This window comes from Oreochromis aureus, linkage group 7 (assembly GCF_013358895.1).
Source record: "Oreochromis aureus strain Israel breed Guangdong linkage group 7, ZZ_aureus, whole genome shotgun sequence".
Classification (NCBI taxonomy): Eukaryota; Metazoa; Chordata; class Actinopteri; order Cichliformes; family Cichlidae; genus Oreochromis; species Oreochromis aureus.
Window position 1 is genome coordinate 44711193 of NC_052948.1, and position 13886 is coordinate 44725078.

At 40.1% G+C, this 13886-nt stretch overlaps 1 long non-coding RNA gene across 1 annotated transcript; it reads right to left on the reverse strand.

The window, feature by feature from the left end:
- Positions 1-5177: 5177 nt before the first annotated feature.
- LOC120441176 lies at positions 5178-8015 on the reverse strand. The gene is made up of 3 exons (XR_005613851.1): positions 7534-8015; positions 6169-6409; positions 5178-6026 (listed from the first exon to the last, which is right to left on the reverse strand). It is a non-coding gene; the product is annotated as an uncharacterized LOC120441176 (long non-coding RNA).
- Between the last annotated feature and the right edge of the window lie 5871 nt (positions 8016-13886).

Here is a 13886-nt window from a genome sequence, read left to right on the forward strand (position 1 = left end):
AACAAGATAAACACTTCCTCTACTCGCTGGGCCGCACGGTGCTGTCGTGCTCCACATTTTATGAAGATGGCAAGAGGTGATTTAATGCCGCGGGAGTCTTGGGCATGTCTGCCCATTGCAAGCTAAACTTAAATATTGCAATCTCAGCCATAAACACCGGAAAGCAAGTTACATATCCGACATCCACAACTATTAAAGTCAAACACAAATAACAATAACAATATTCTAAATATATGATTTCCATTTTAACACATAAAATCTCATTTTCCCAAATATTTTATTATACTGTGAAAAAGATATCCTGTCAATATTTATTTATTTTACAGTAACATTTACAGGGCTTCACGTTACAAAATTTCCATTTCTTCTCATTTTTTTTTAATTTAGAGAAAAATCATTGTTTTTGTTAGGAATTCAGCAAATTTTGTCATCCGTGTCATCATAATACTAAGCAGTAACAGCAAACCACTTGTTGTCCCAGTTGTTAGGAAACAGGAAGAAAACTGAAGTTTTCCATGGAAAATTAAACTTTTTACAATCACACACTTTTCCTCCTTTGCCCCCAAATGAGATGAGCCACAGCGAATTTTACTGAGATGCAATCATGTCACTGTCCTCGGTTGTCCGCATGAAAAATGGACTTTACAGTCAAATCAGTGCTGACAAAGAGGAGAGGGATAACTGGTTGAGGAAAAAAAAATGCAAAGCCATAAGCACAGATCATGGGAGCTCATGAACAGAGGTGGAAGAAGTAACTTTCAACCTGAGTGTTTTTACTCCATTTTCCGTCTCTTTAAGTGTGTCCAGGATTTTCCATTTGGCTGTCGCTTTAGATCTGCTTCTTACCTTCAAAAACTCCTCCACCCTTCGTGGCAGCTAATGGAAATGGTGTGGAGGTGTGGCACTCAGATGGGATAGGTAGGATGGTTATAGTGTCAGAGTGAAGGAGATCCTTCAAATAATGGCTTTTAGCAACAGAAAAAATTATTTCTAGCTATCTAGGTCAAAGTATTGCAACATTATTGTGGCACTTTTTTGTGTCTATAGCTACAAAGTTGCTCTGTGAAAAGTGTTTTTGTGTTTCTGTCAGTGTCCTCCAGCAAGAAATTAGAAGTAAGGTTCTTTGCTTGTGTGAAATAAACTCAGTAAACAGGTTTTGGCGAGAACGAGAGCAGAACCAAACAGAGCTAAAATGCAATAGGGCAATCGCTGCCAGCTGCAGCTCTCTATTTGCAGGTGAGAGGGAGAGAGAATAAATCACAAGTCAAATGCCAATACGCCATCGGGCAAAATCTCTCAACCTGATGAAGCATACCAATAATCAGATTTGGAGACCCATTTTGGGAGCGCGCGATCCGGGAAAAAGGGGTATCTTTGGGTGATGATATGAGCAGAACAGACGGAACAAGGAGCACTTTTTCCTGACTGACAGGCAGCTCCAAACAAGGCTGTTCTTTGAGGGGATAAGGGTGAGGGTGGGGGTGGTGCGTGGTCTCTTCCCCAGACGTGATCCCAGCAGCTTAGAAAAAAACACAGAGGAGGAAAAATGAAGTTCTTTGTGGAAAACCGAGGATGCACTGGTTGATTTGCGGGTCAGATAAGGGTAGAGAAACTGAGAGTTTGACAGCTGAATTAGTCTTGGCAATTTTTGCAGTATCATACATTCATGTGATTGTGTGTTTGTTGTACATGCGGTCATCTGAATGTATGTTTGTCCATATTTATGTGCACATTTTGCTTTCGTCTTTGTACCTTCTTTTACATGCTCATTTGAAAGAATTGCTCTTCTTATTTTTTTAAGCAAACACGGACTGTATGCACTGAGCTTTTTCTGTTTATGAATACCCAACCGGTGACAAATGTGTGTGTGTGTGTGTGTGTGTGTGTGTGTGTGTGTGTGTGTGTGTGTGTGTGTGTGTGTGTGTGTGTGTGTTAGCGCACACACACACACACACTCTGGTCTCTCAGTCCACACAGACGCAGGCGTAGAAGCCAGTGTAAACAGTTGCTGCTCTGTCAAGTTGAACGTAGAGCACCTCAGGTGTCACTGCATTTGCGTCAAACTCGGCCCTTCTTATCACACACTCGCCATCGCTCGGTTTGCCGCTGACTGTTTTCATCCATTTCGTAGTGATGTGCATTTACCTGTAAAGACTCCATGAAATGTGAGAGTCCTCGTGAATGGGATTTGTAACAGTTTAAGTCATGATCCATCCATCAAAGGCAGAGTGTGTTTAGACAGAAGAATCTTTCACACGAGTCATAATATTGTAGAAATCTGCTGTAGTCTGAGCTTCATGAGCGGCTGAACGTAAACCTGGAGAGCTATGCAAATCACCCTGCACTGTCTGCTCCTTCAAGCAAAACTCAGGTAAAACAGCAAGTTCATGCAAAACTGTAGATCTCCGTCTGCCACGCTATGAGATTTCGCTGTGAGTGTGTATATGTTAAAATAGTCATAGTGTGCACAGGTAAGCATGCTTCATATGTTTTACATATATTAATGCTGTACCAGCAAGAACATGCCACCTGAGCTTTTAACATGATTAAAACAATTTGTCTTTTATTGTTTTTTTAATTACTTTTTAATGCATGCAGGTCCATTAACTGCACAGAGTAGTTGTGATTAATTTCTAATCAAACTTTCAAAATATTTGCACTCTAATTTGTTTTTGTTTTTTTTTTTTACAAAAAGAGGTTAGGACTATCTAGCAGCTTCTTCTGGCTTGAATATTTAGGCTGTACTACTGACCATTGCATCTGGCTTCCTGGCTGCAAATTTGAACCATTATTCTCTGAATTTGAAGTCCAGATTGAACGCGTGCTGCTGCATCTCGTTTAATCTGCTGATTGCTCGTCGCTCGTTGCAGTGCTGTTTCGTGACGGGCGCCGGGAAACTGGAGGCGAAGCTGCCGTCTGAAGCTGTGGTAATGCAAAGTAACTGTCCCGCACAGTGACAATGTCAAACAGAGGAAAGGCTTTCATGATGATGTCAACGGGCCGGCTGTTTGTGCGACTCTTGCTGATCCATTCTATTGAGCTCTGTGAATGAGAGAGCAGCAGAAGCAGGAGGAGGAGGGGGGGCAGCAGGCTACTGTAATGTGGAAAACACCGGTGCATTTACAATGAGGGACGTCAATTTGCTGTGATGATTTTCCTGTCTTTCAGGCTCAAATCGCTGTAGCACTTTGATGTTATATATTTTGTTCAGGTGTTTGCAGCTGCAGCGCAAAGTGAGTGCCTTTGTGCCTGTGTGTGTGTGTGTGTGTGGAAGTGTGTGTGGGAGTTTGTGCCAGCCGACCACTGTACAGTCATGTATCCTGCCGCAGCGGCGCCAGGTAGGGAGCAAGTACAGTCTGTGCTGGAGCAGAAAGAGAGACAGCAGGCCCGAGTCCGATAGCGTAAGCTCGCTTGAACTAAGCCTCAGCCATCTAAAATGTTATGAAGACGAGACACCAGGCATGTATATTCTTTCATTCATTCATTCATCTTTATGCTTTAAAGGACTGACCAAAACTAACCGAGCAGCATAATATCCTAATTAAATGACGAATTTTTTATTTGTTGCTGTGCGCGTGCGTTGTCATTCCCTGATACTGAGACCTAAAACTTCATTTCATTTCTATTTGAAAACGATCTTGCAGTGAAAAGGTGTCTTTTGCCATAGACAAAATGAGACAGTTTCTCTCCCTCTCTTTCTTTTTAAATTTTTGACACTGCAAATAAAATTCGCAGATTTTTATTTACTTATTTTATCTCTTATTATTATTTCTGAAATGCTCCATTAAGTTAAATATTTGTACCGTTCTTGCATGTGTTCGTTTGCTTGTGATAAGTGTCGTATTTTCTAGTGCAGTGTTCACATAATATGACCTAATTTATTAAACAGGCCATTTTGAAATTATCTGCGTTATTTGTTTATTTGTTTAAAGGAGTCTGCAATGAAAGCGCGCGTGCCCTCCTGTCTCGCAGTTCCCTAGCGCCATGCAGTGGCGGGAAAATATTTTCAATTGGATTTAATTTAAGTCTAAAACTGTCCTGATGTGATTTATTGTGTCACCTTGTGAAATTCACTCCATCCTCGTTTCCCTCTCTCTCTCTTTCTCTCTGTCTATTAACCCACTGACAAGTCTAAAAATCCAATCATTTTTAATTCCCCCCTTTTTTTTCTTAGTTGACTCGTCTTGTTGGAAGATTATAAAACAACTCTTAAAATAAGCGATTGTTCCGTGATTTTAAACGTCCGACTCTATCAATTTGACCCAACTTTGATCAAAGATTCAAAAGCGTTTCCGCCCAAAATCCGTTTCAGGCGGAAGACTCTAACAGCTTAATTGGGACTATCAAGTAAAATTGATACAACATCCTCTCGCTCCGCTTAAGATACCTACAGAAAACTGTGACACTTTTTTCTTTCTTTCCTTTCTTTTTTTTTTCTTTCGGTCTAATGACCCCTGCAATTTTCTTCCACCCAGACTCATTTGCCGGCAAGAGGAGGAAATATTGCATGGGACCATTTGAGGAGATGATTTTTCTTTGAAACCATTTCTCCGGGTCTCTCCAAAGGGGAGTTTGAAAACATGTCGACCCCAATTAGCGCTTCAGACTTCAGACTGCACACCAGAGTCAACGAGTTTTTTTTTTTTTTTTCAGCATCAACACAGACTTACAAAATTTTAATTTACATTTTCATTATCCGTATCGTGATTTTTTTCTACATGTTTTTTGGAGATGTTGAATACGACATTATTTATTGCTATTTATTGTATCTGTATATATTTTTTAAAGTATTTGAATTAGAAAGCTAGCTTTTTCTGAATTAATACTTTTTTTTTAAAAAAAATGTGCAACAATAATACCTTTGGGAGGTACATTAGAATCTTAAAACCTGTGCGCTAAACTTCGCTCTTAAACGTGATTTAATTTTTTTTTAACCATCAAAGGCAAAACAAAATGTAGAATTAGAAGAATTAGACACGGTTTAACATTACCACAACGTCATGGAATAAAAATAAAATAAAATCTCATAGTTTCCCGACCGAATTTTATTTACATATTTATTTATTTATTTATTTATTTATTAGGAGAGGTACGCACTATTAAAGTACTGTCTAATTTATTTTAAGGCATTTCTTTCTTTCATTTTGCTTTCTTTCCACCTTATAGGCCTTGCAAAATATCCCACAATAATGACACTAGATTTATTATTACAGGTGAAATATATATATATATATATATATACATGTATATATAAGTACATTTTTGTACTTAAATTAAGATGGCATACTACTTAAAATGCAAATCCACAAAACACGCTGCAATATTGCAGCACCATTTTTGTTTGAAACAAAAGGGTAATTCAAATCACCATTCCTGCACCCTGACTTCTCACCCTGACTTGGAATTATGTAACCAAAAGAAATGTGATTATCCATTATGTCCATTTCAATACCGTTTCATCAGTAATGATACCAGTATCATAGCAATCATTTGCCCCAGTTGACTATTAATCACCTTCCATTAGCGTCTCTTACCAGGCTTTCAGAGCGGTTCCAGGATCCCAGTCTATGTTTCAGGATAAATTAGTCATCAAGCCAACCACAAAAATACAATAAGTCACTGTCTTTGTGTTCCTGTGTGTCACTCCTGCATACTTCTGTGCAAACGCATGCATTGATTAAAATATGCTTCCCCACTATCAGGATAGGACATGGGACAGTATCCCAAGGGATCACAAAGGTTCGTGTGGGCAGAGCGACAGAAAGGGGAGAAGGGGGGACTCATGTGCAACACTTTAAAAGAGGCGGGTTCTCCATCTTGCTTTGTCAGGAGGCCTGCTGACATGGGGAAACATCTGCTGCGTAGAAATAGAGACTGATGACTCAAATTATGTGCAGTCCGAGGGGCTGCCAGCTTCCAGAAGATGGGGAATGAAATGGCAGAAAATATGTAGACAGCAATCCTTCAACTGAATGCCCCGAGATATGTTCCAACCCTACACAATTCAACTCTTCCTCATACGTGGACTGTAAGAAAAAAAGAAGAAGAAGAAGAAAAAAATAAAGAGATTCAACACAGCTAAATGTTTCTGTAAAGAGTGAAAAGTCAGAGGATAAGCAGGTATGTGTTCCCCTAAAGTGGGAACACAAAGAATGATGCGCACCTCACCTCGCGTGCTTACTGGGACGACCACAACAAAACCGGGATCTGCAGAGCTGTTTGCAGTCTGTCTCCAATAATGAACCTCTCTGCTGCCATTTGATCTGGCAGCTGAGAAGTCTGCCTCTGTCTACTGCATGTTGCTTGTTGTGTTGGTCCACTTGAGCGAAGATGGAATTTTTAGGGGCACGTTTCACTTCTTAGTTTAGTCTCCAGCAGCAGCGTGCCGATGTTTTCATGATTAGGATGGCTAAATTAGAACCAGAAAAACCATAAACCAAGACAAAAAGCAAGAGAGAAACTATTCAAGTGCCAAAGAGGGGATCAGCTCTTTCTGTTACTGACACCGTGCCAATGAGCTTTTGTTTTGAAAGGACGAATATTGACATTGTTATTGTAATTATAATCACCACATACAGGGCTCATGGCACAGGGAAGGACTCTGTTCCTTGACAGCATGCCGTTGTTGTGATCATCAAGGCGACCAGGCACAATATTGGATCTAAGAGTGTTTCATCAAATTTCTCCACCATAATAGTGTTGATTTACATGCAACTGTGAATCCTCTACATGAATAACAAAAGGAAGCTGAAAAGGAGGGAAGCGGGAACGCGTGCTTATGGACTCGGTTTCAGTCATGCTAGTAAGCTGATTTATCTTACCATAAGAGGCAGATCTTAAGAAAATGCAAAGAGAGAAAGCTAATGGATCATTATTATGTGTTCCTCACTCCCTATCTTTCAAATGACTGCAGGGCTTTGCAGTTCTGGCTTTGATTCGCAGCCCATTCTCCTATATGACTTGAGTGGACTAGCTGAGCTAAGACATGATTTCCAGAAGATTGCAGTGTAAGTGCCTCTGGCAAGACCTTTTTATTTATTTGGCACTTGATTTTATCCCACTCTCTTGTTTTTGGGAGACACAGAGTAATAGAGAGAGAGAGGACGTTTCTTTTTACTTACATTGTTTTGGTTTTAAAGGATAAAAATCACTATGAGATAAACGTCACAATAAATATTAATAGCCGATAGTTTTGTGTAACCATCTTCCACATGCCCGGATTATCAAGTTACAGACCCCTGGGTACAAATATCTGGTGGCCTCTAACCAGTTTGTGTAAGTTGGGCCCTTTGATTTCTTCAATAGTTTGACATGTCATACAGAAACATGTGCATACTGTACATATACAGAGAAGAGTTTTAAATAGAGAGCGCTGTGGCTTACTGGGAAAAGAAAAGTAACTTTCACAGTGCACTGTTTCACTAAAATCTTTAAAATGTGTCTGATATGAAATGGAAAATGGAGCAGGCAGAGCTTTTTCACATTTTTAACAGGATAACACTGTATTTAATTTTATTGTCTTTACACACACACCTGTTGTTGTCTCCTCCCTGCCCCTCTGTCTGGTTGTCACCCTGATGATCTCCTCCTTTACTTCCTTTCAGCACCACTTGCCAGGAACACTTTGCTCTATCTGCTACACTTGTGCACAGTCCTGCTGCCAGATGAGTGCTAAAAACAATGATTAATGATAAAGTAAAGCTCAGAGAGTTTTTGGGGGGAAAAGCACACTTTTGGGATGTGACCGGTTATAGAAAAAGAATACATACAGTTTTTTTCTGATGAAATATGAAAAATAAGACGTATTTCAAGGAATATTCCCTAGAGAATTTTCCTGGTTACTTCCCTTTTCAGTTGTGAGCTGCAGGAGTTCTTCCACTGGAGGGCAAAAATGGCCGTTTTCATCAAAGTGGCACATCCATTTGTTTTCTGTTTTCCTCTGTCATTTGTGTCATAGCCGCACTTCTGCTTGTTTCATTCATTTTTTCTGCAGGAACTAGCAGTTTGAGAGAAACTACTATCCTTAGCAATGTAGGGGAGAAAGTCGCTAGAGGAAAAAGGACCACTGCATTCTGCCAATAGAAAAGATATACATACATACACAAGAGAATGAAATTCTAGTAAGTTTATTTATTTATTTATGATTTTGATCTTGCCACAGTCTACAACTGTGGTGGCCCCCTGGACACATGCCCAACATGCCATTACATAATCCAGCCCAGATCCTCTAAAAGAAGAAAGTTTGCATTTAGTCTGGTCTAAACCAAACTTGCAAATTGTGCTATATTTATTTTTTCCTGGAAATATGGTTGCATAGGTAAAGACAAAAGGTCATAGGATGAAATCATTCCCTGCAAAGCGTGGAGTCTTCCATTTACACAGGGAGTGTTAGTGCACCTATAAATCAACAGCGTTTGGATCTGAATAAAGGATTCAAAGGATTTTGTTTTCGCGTGCGTGTGTAGTCAGATCAGTGTGTAATGACACAGAACTGGTTCAACGTCATTTGCTGTTTGCTTGCATGTGTTTGTCCTTAAATACAATAGTCTTCATCACCGTCTGTATCGTGATTTCTTCTTAACTCCAATAACTTTGTCTGTTCTTATGTGTTTTCTTGCACGCATATTTATGTCTCTGCTTGTCATCTGCGTGTCCTAAATGCTTCCTGATGACGGGAGGTGTCACAGAGGACATATTTTGTGCCACACAGGACATGTTTTGTGCAAATGCTTGAGTTGTGATCTCTTGACTAACAACTCTCCCTTGTGGGCACAGAGGACATTGCATGAGCAATGAAAGAGGTTTGAACACCTTTACCTTTCATCACTGCTTCAAATCATGCTGGTTGTGCCTTCTAGACAAGTCCCATCACATCGTCCCACATATTAAACACGCACACAATTTAAAACGGATGTCTCGTTTGCAGATGTGGCATTTTGCGAGCAGTCTAATCCACATGCTCTAACAAATACAGATAAAATAGCTCTGAATGTACCAAAACACAATAAAACATATTGCTCGTGTGTGTCACTTACAAATACAAAAACTAATAACGCACGTCTTAGCTTTGGTTGAATTAAGAGCGGTGTCTTTACCATCCAATTAAAGGTTACATCATTGTACTGTATTTTACTAAATAATGATTAAAAAGCACGATACTCTACAACCGGCAGCAATGCAGTCGAAACAATAGGCTGTCGCTAAAGAAAACACTGCAGTTGCTAGGCAAAACAGGAGTGTATAATTACCAGCGTGAGTGGCAGTTTTCCATCAGCGTACCTAACATTGAAATTCACTGTGATTCAGTCCCAGGTGTGCCGTTGTTGCGTGTTTACAGCAGCTTCAAACATGTCTCAGCCAATAGCAGCTGCTGAGTGGAACCTCCTCTTAATAATTAGGTCAAATAATTAATGAAATAATGAAACAATGAGCCTGGAGAGGCCGTGTTTTACATCTCAGAGGCGTTGATAGGGCCTCATCGCCATGCCAAGTGGGGGCTGAAGTGTCCGATGGCTTATTGGTTTTAAGAATCAGCCAGACGCACAATGTGCTTTTGTGCAGAAAAAGATTTTGTAAAAGAAAAAAAAAATCATGAAAGCATTCGAGAAATGTTCTGCTATCAGTCAACAACTGAAAAAAATTAGTAACAGCAGTGCTTTCTGTGATGTGATGACTGATGGCAAACATCTGTTACAAGATTACAGTTTATCATCAGTGACTGTCAGACTTGTGTAGAAAATGTGACAATGCCAAATGTTTCAGCCAAACACGCGAAAGTCACACGCCCACGCAAACTCTCATAGCTGTCACTCTGTTATCTGTCAGCCAACAGCTGCGTTAGTTTTGATATTGTAACCAATAAATAACCACCAAAAAAGGGACAAAAAAGGTTGTGCACCCTTTCCTGTAATTACTGATTATAACCTGTGAATAACCAATGACTCCTCAGCTGCAGGTACATATATGCAGTCTTTATCTTTTATATTGCATAATCTTGCTTAATGGCTGTTCTCATTTAATTATTGCAACATGGAATGTGTTTAATTGATATTTTGTTTCCAAATGTACAGAATGTCAATTTCAATTTTTGTTTGACCTGTCAACGTTGCTAATTAAAGTTGTAATAACAGCTTTTAATTAGTGGAAAAACCTTAAGAACAAATGAAACGTAATAGAGTCCCTGCAGTCTTTCCTGTTATCAAGCTTAGCTAAAAAAAAGACATCTTGCAGTATATCAGATTAAATTAAAACTTAAACATATTTCCAGCTAATTCTGGATGTGCCAGGAATATTACTAAACAATGAGTTCATCTTTTCCTTACTGCCTATCTGTGGTTTCTTTAATCCCACTTGCCATTTTTCTGCACTCACAAATCTTCAGTGCACAGTCCTTATCCTCAGTTTTCTCCTAAGGCTACGTGCCCCCGCTCAGCTTTTCTGGATTGTTTGTTGCACGCAGTTGCAAGTGGATTAATGTCCTTCAAACTTTTATGCCCGACATAAATGACAGATTGTGTCCTCTCTAGTGTTTTGATGTGTGTAAGAGGGGGCGCACACATGGACTGCTTTGAAGTCCACAGAGCTTTTATCTTCCTCTGTTTAGATTGGCTAAAGTGTTAAGTGGAGTTCTCCTTCGGCTTGAAGGATGTAATGCCCTGCTGTGAGAGATTTACAGAAAGGGAAATTGCAAACTCTGTGTGCTCGTTTTGTGGCCTCTTTTTAATAAAAACTATTTATGCAAATGGAAAGTCTGGAGATGGAAAGCAAATTCAGACAAAATCAGATGTTTCCAAAGAGGCTGCCGTACTGAGTTGGCAGATGTTCTGTCGCTTCAGCGGGGACCCCATAAACAAAAGCTGTTGATGGCTCTTCGATGAGTGTGAGCTGCGCCAAAAGCTGCATTTCCTTGGAGCCATCTGGAAGATGGCTGACAATATGCTCGGCTGGAGCTGGCCGAGCATGGGAGAAAGGAAAAGTGAGGGCACTAATTAAAATGAATGCTTACGATCTAATAAAGAGGAACAGAGCTTTTTTAAAAAAAAGCCTTCCCCATGATTATGAACTATTGATGGACAGCAGAGGTGTCAGGTCAAAATAAAAATTAAAAAAACCTGCTATGTGTTCTCACCTTCATTGCATTTTTTCTGGTGTCAACAGTTTATGAAGCAACGTAACCTCAAAAACTAAAATAAAATTCATCAGCTGTATGTACTGTAACTTGATGATGATCTGTAGCTCGTGTAGGATCGATGTCAACAGAACAGTCAGCATGTGACTTTAACTAACCTATTCAGGAACTCCCAAAAAGCCCATCCTCAGAGAGTGCTTTATCAGGTTGGTAGCTTTTGCACTCATCCATCAAAAAGCAGTATTTGAGAAAGTCTCACTTTTGTTACATCAGCAGATTCAGTCGTTTAATCTCATCATCAATAACCGAGCAAACCTTCACACACGCCGGCAGGATAATGATGAATAGTTCTTGCGAAATTAACATTCCTGGAAGTTTTGGTGAAAAGCATCTATAGAGATTGTATCAGTGCTCATTATTCTCACATCGGAGGGTTGCAATCCTGACCTCTACCACCCACAAGTCGTGTAGTGCTCTGAACCCTCCATGACCTGGTGGGTATATTAAAAGCCAGGCAGACATAAGACCTACCACGTTGTCCAACCCCGCAGGACTACCGCCATGACAGACACCAGACAGACCAATAAGGTATCCAAGGAGTGTGTGCGCATGTGCGTGTGTGTGTGTTTGCATTTCTTTCTTCAACCATAGGAAGATCAGTAGTGTAAGTAGCAGCTACAAAGCTGCGTGAAGATACAGCCGCCAGCTGCCTCCACTTTAAAAGGAGCGAGCGTGTCAAAACAGCACATGGCTCTGCCCTGCACTCTCACGGGTCATCTCCAGTGACAGGCTGGCTGTAGCACTGGCCTCTCTGTGCACCTCTGCACTGTTTGTGCTTTTTTTCCGAGGACTGGGAAACAGAATGGTCAATTTTTTGTTAAGACACACATTCACAGGAACGTTTGAATTGCTCTAAGCGCAATAACAGTGCTCTGCGAAGTAGCTGCAGTAGACATAATGATCAGTCATTCTGGTGAACTTTAAATGGTACCCAATTTTTCGCTCATCACATGAACTACTCACATTAGTAGTATTTTCAGCTAGCACACTGTGAGTCAGCCAGCAGCATTACCTTTGCGAACTCTTTTATTGAGCTCTCATATAATGGAACTGGTTGCAAGCACCTATCTGCTGCTATAACTTACTGCAAATAAAGTCATGTTTGTGTAGTTCTTAACACATAGCTGAATCTGTCAATTTGGGGAACTGCAGATTTTGTAATACCCCAAACATGTTTTAATGGCTGTTAGTATTCAGTATTCAGTGTGTACTGAGATGAGTAACGTTGAAGTATATATATAAATAAAAGTCAAAAAGTGAAAAACAAAGGGAATAAATACAAATTAAAAATGCTATTTCTGCATCCTGTTTCATGACGGCAAGCCAGAATAGGTCTTTATTAAGCAACCTTGTGATGTCATGTGGTGCACTGTTGACATAAAATGTAATTGACTTCTAATTGTGTAGCACTAATGTTATGTCAAACCAGACCCTGGCCTCCTTTGTCCAGTGTGTAGGCCATTTGGCTGCAAAAAGGCACTTGGAAAGCCAGATAACAGGTGAATGGCCATGGCCTAATAGGCCATCTGTGGAAAACACATTGCAGTCAATTAAGAGTCCACTTCCTCCAGTTGTCATGGCCATTACACAGCCCCACCACGACAAGTGACTCTTCAGTGGCTTTTACTTTTCAACTACTCGCTCTTTTTCATTCACCATGTCCTCGAGCTGCCCAGTTCCTCAAAAAGAGACTTTTTTTCTAGTTTTGTTGTCCACTATGCTTTTCTAGCTTCTTTTGAAATGCAATTTTTTTTTTTTTTTTACTTAGCAATATTATGTGACCCTGATGGTCAAATAGAACCTCTTTCACAATCTCTTTTTCTCTCTTGTCGGCACATATTCTCCCTTCTGGATCATACAAAAAAAGCAGAGCTCTTACCTCCCTTTGAGAGGACAGCCTTTAGAATCATTACATGTATCCAATGAGCTAATTTAAAAATCCTTGTCTGGAAACGTATTTACTGTTTTTCATACGGCCTTCCCAACATTTAACACACAAGCGCACACATACACACATGCACCTTTACAGGCAGCCAACTCTCCCACAATCCTGCATTTTTCACAAATGTAACTTTATAAAAGAAAGCATCAAACCTGCAGGTTTGAACAGCAACTTTCAGCAGTTCACAGCCGCATTAGCAAGTCTAATATGGCACACCTCAAGTCACGGTACAGTGACATTTCCTTCGTCGGTTCATTTTTGTTTTTGAGTAACACTGACGCATGACAGTTGACGTGCAGAAAAAGCACTTCTGTAATGTGACAAAATCGTATTGACGTTAATTCTTTTTACAAAAGGAATTTAATCAGCTCTTGTGTTTGCAGGTGTGAGCTGAATACACACTATAAAACTCGACCGTCTTGTTGAACAGGAAGGGCAGATTGTGCGTGATAGTCAATCAGCACTGAACCGTGCGTTATTTTCATTTGCTCTAATGAACCAGTCAGTAAACGTCGCTTTCTTCAAAGGTTACTTGTAATCTTATTTCCACGTTCAGTTTTACTTCCAAAGAGCCTGGAGAGCTTGTTGTCATTGCGCAGCCTTAGATAATCCTTGGGTGCTGTGAAAGACGGATGCTGAAAAACAATGATTCACACCTCTTGACAGCAGCGCAATAAAAGGCTTATCGCGCTCGTCTCACAGCTTGTTATATGACGCTGTCAAATTATGATTGCTCTTACTGTGCACACACTGTTT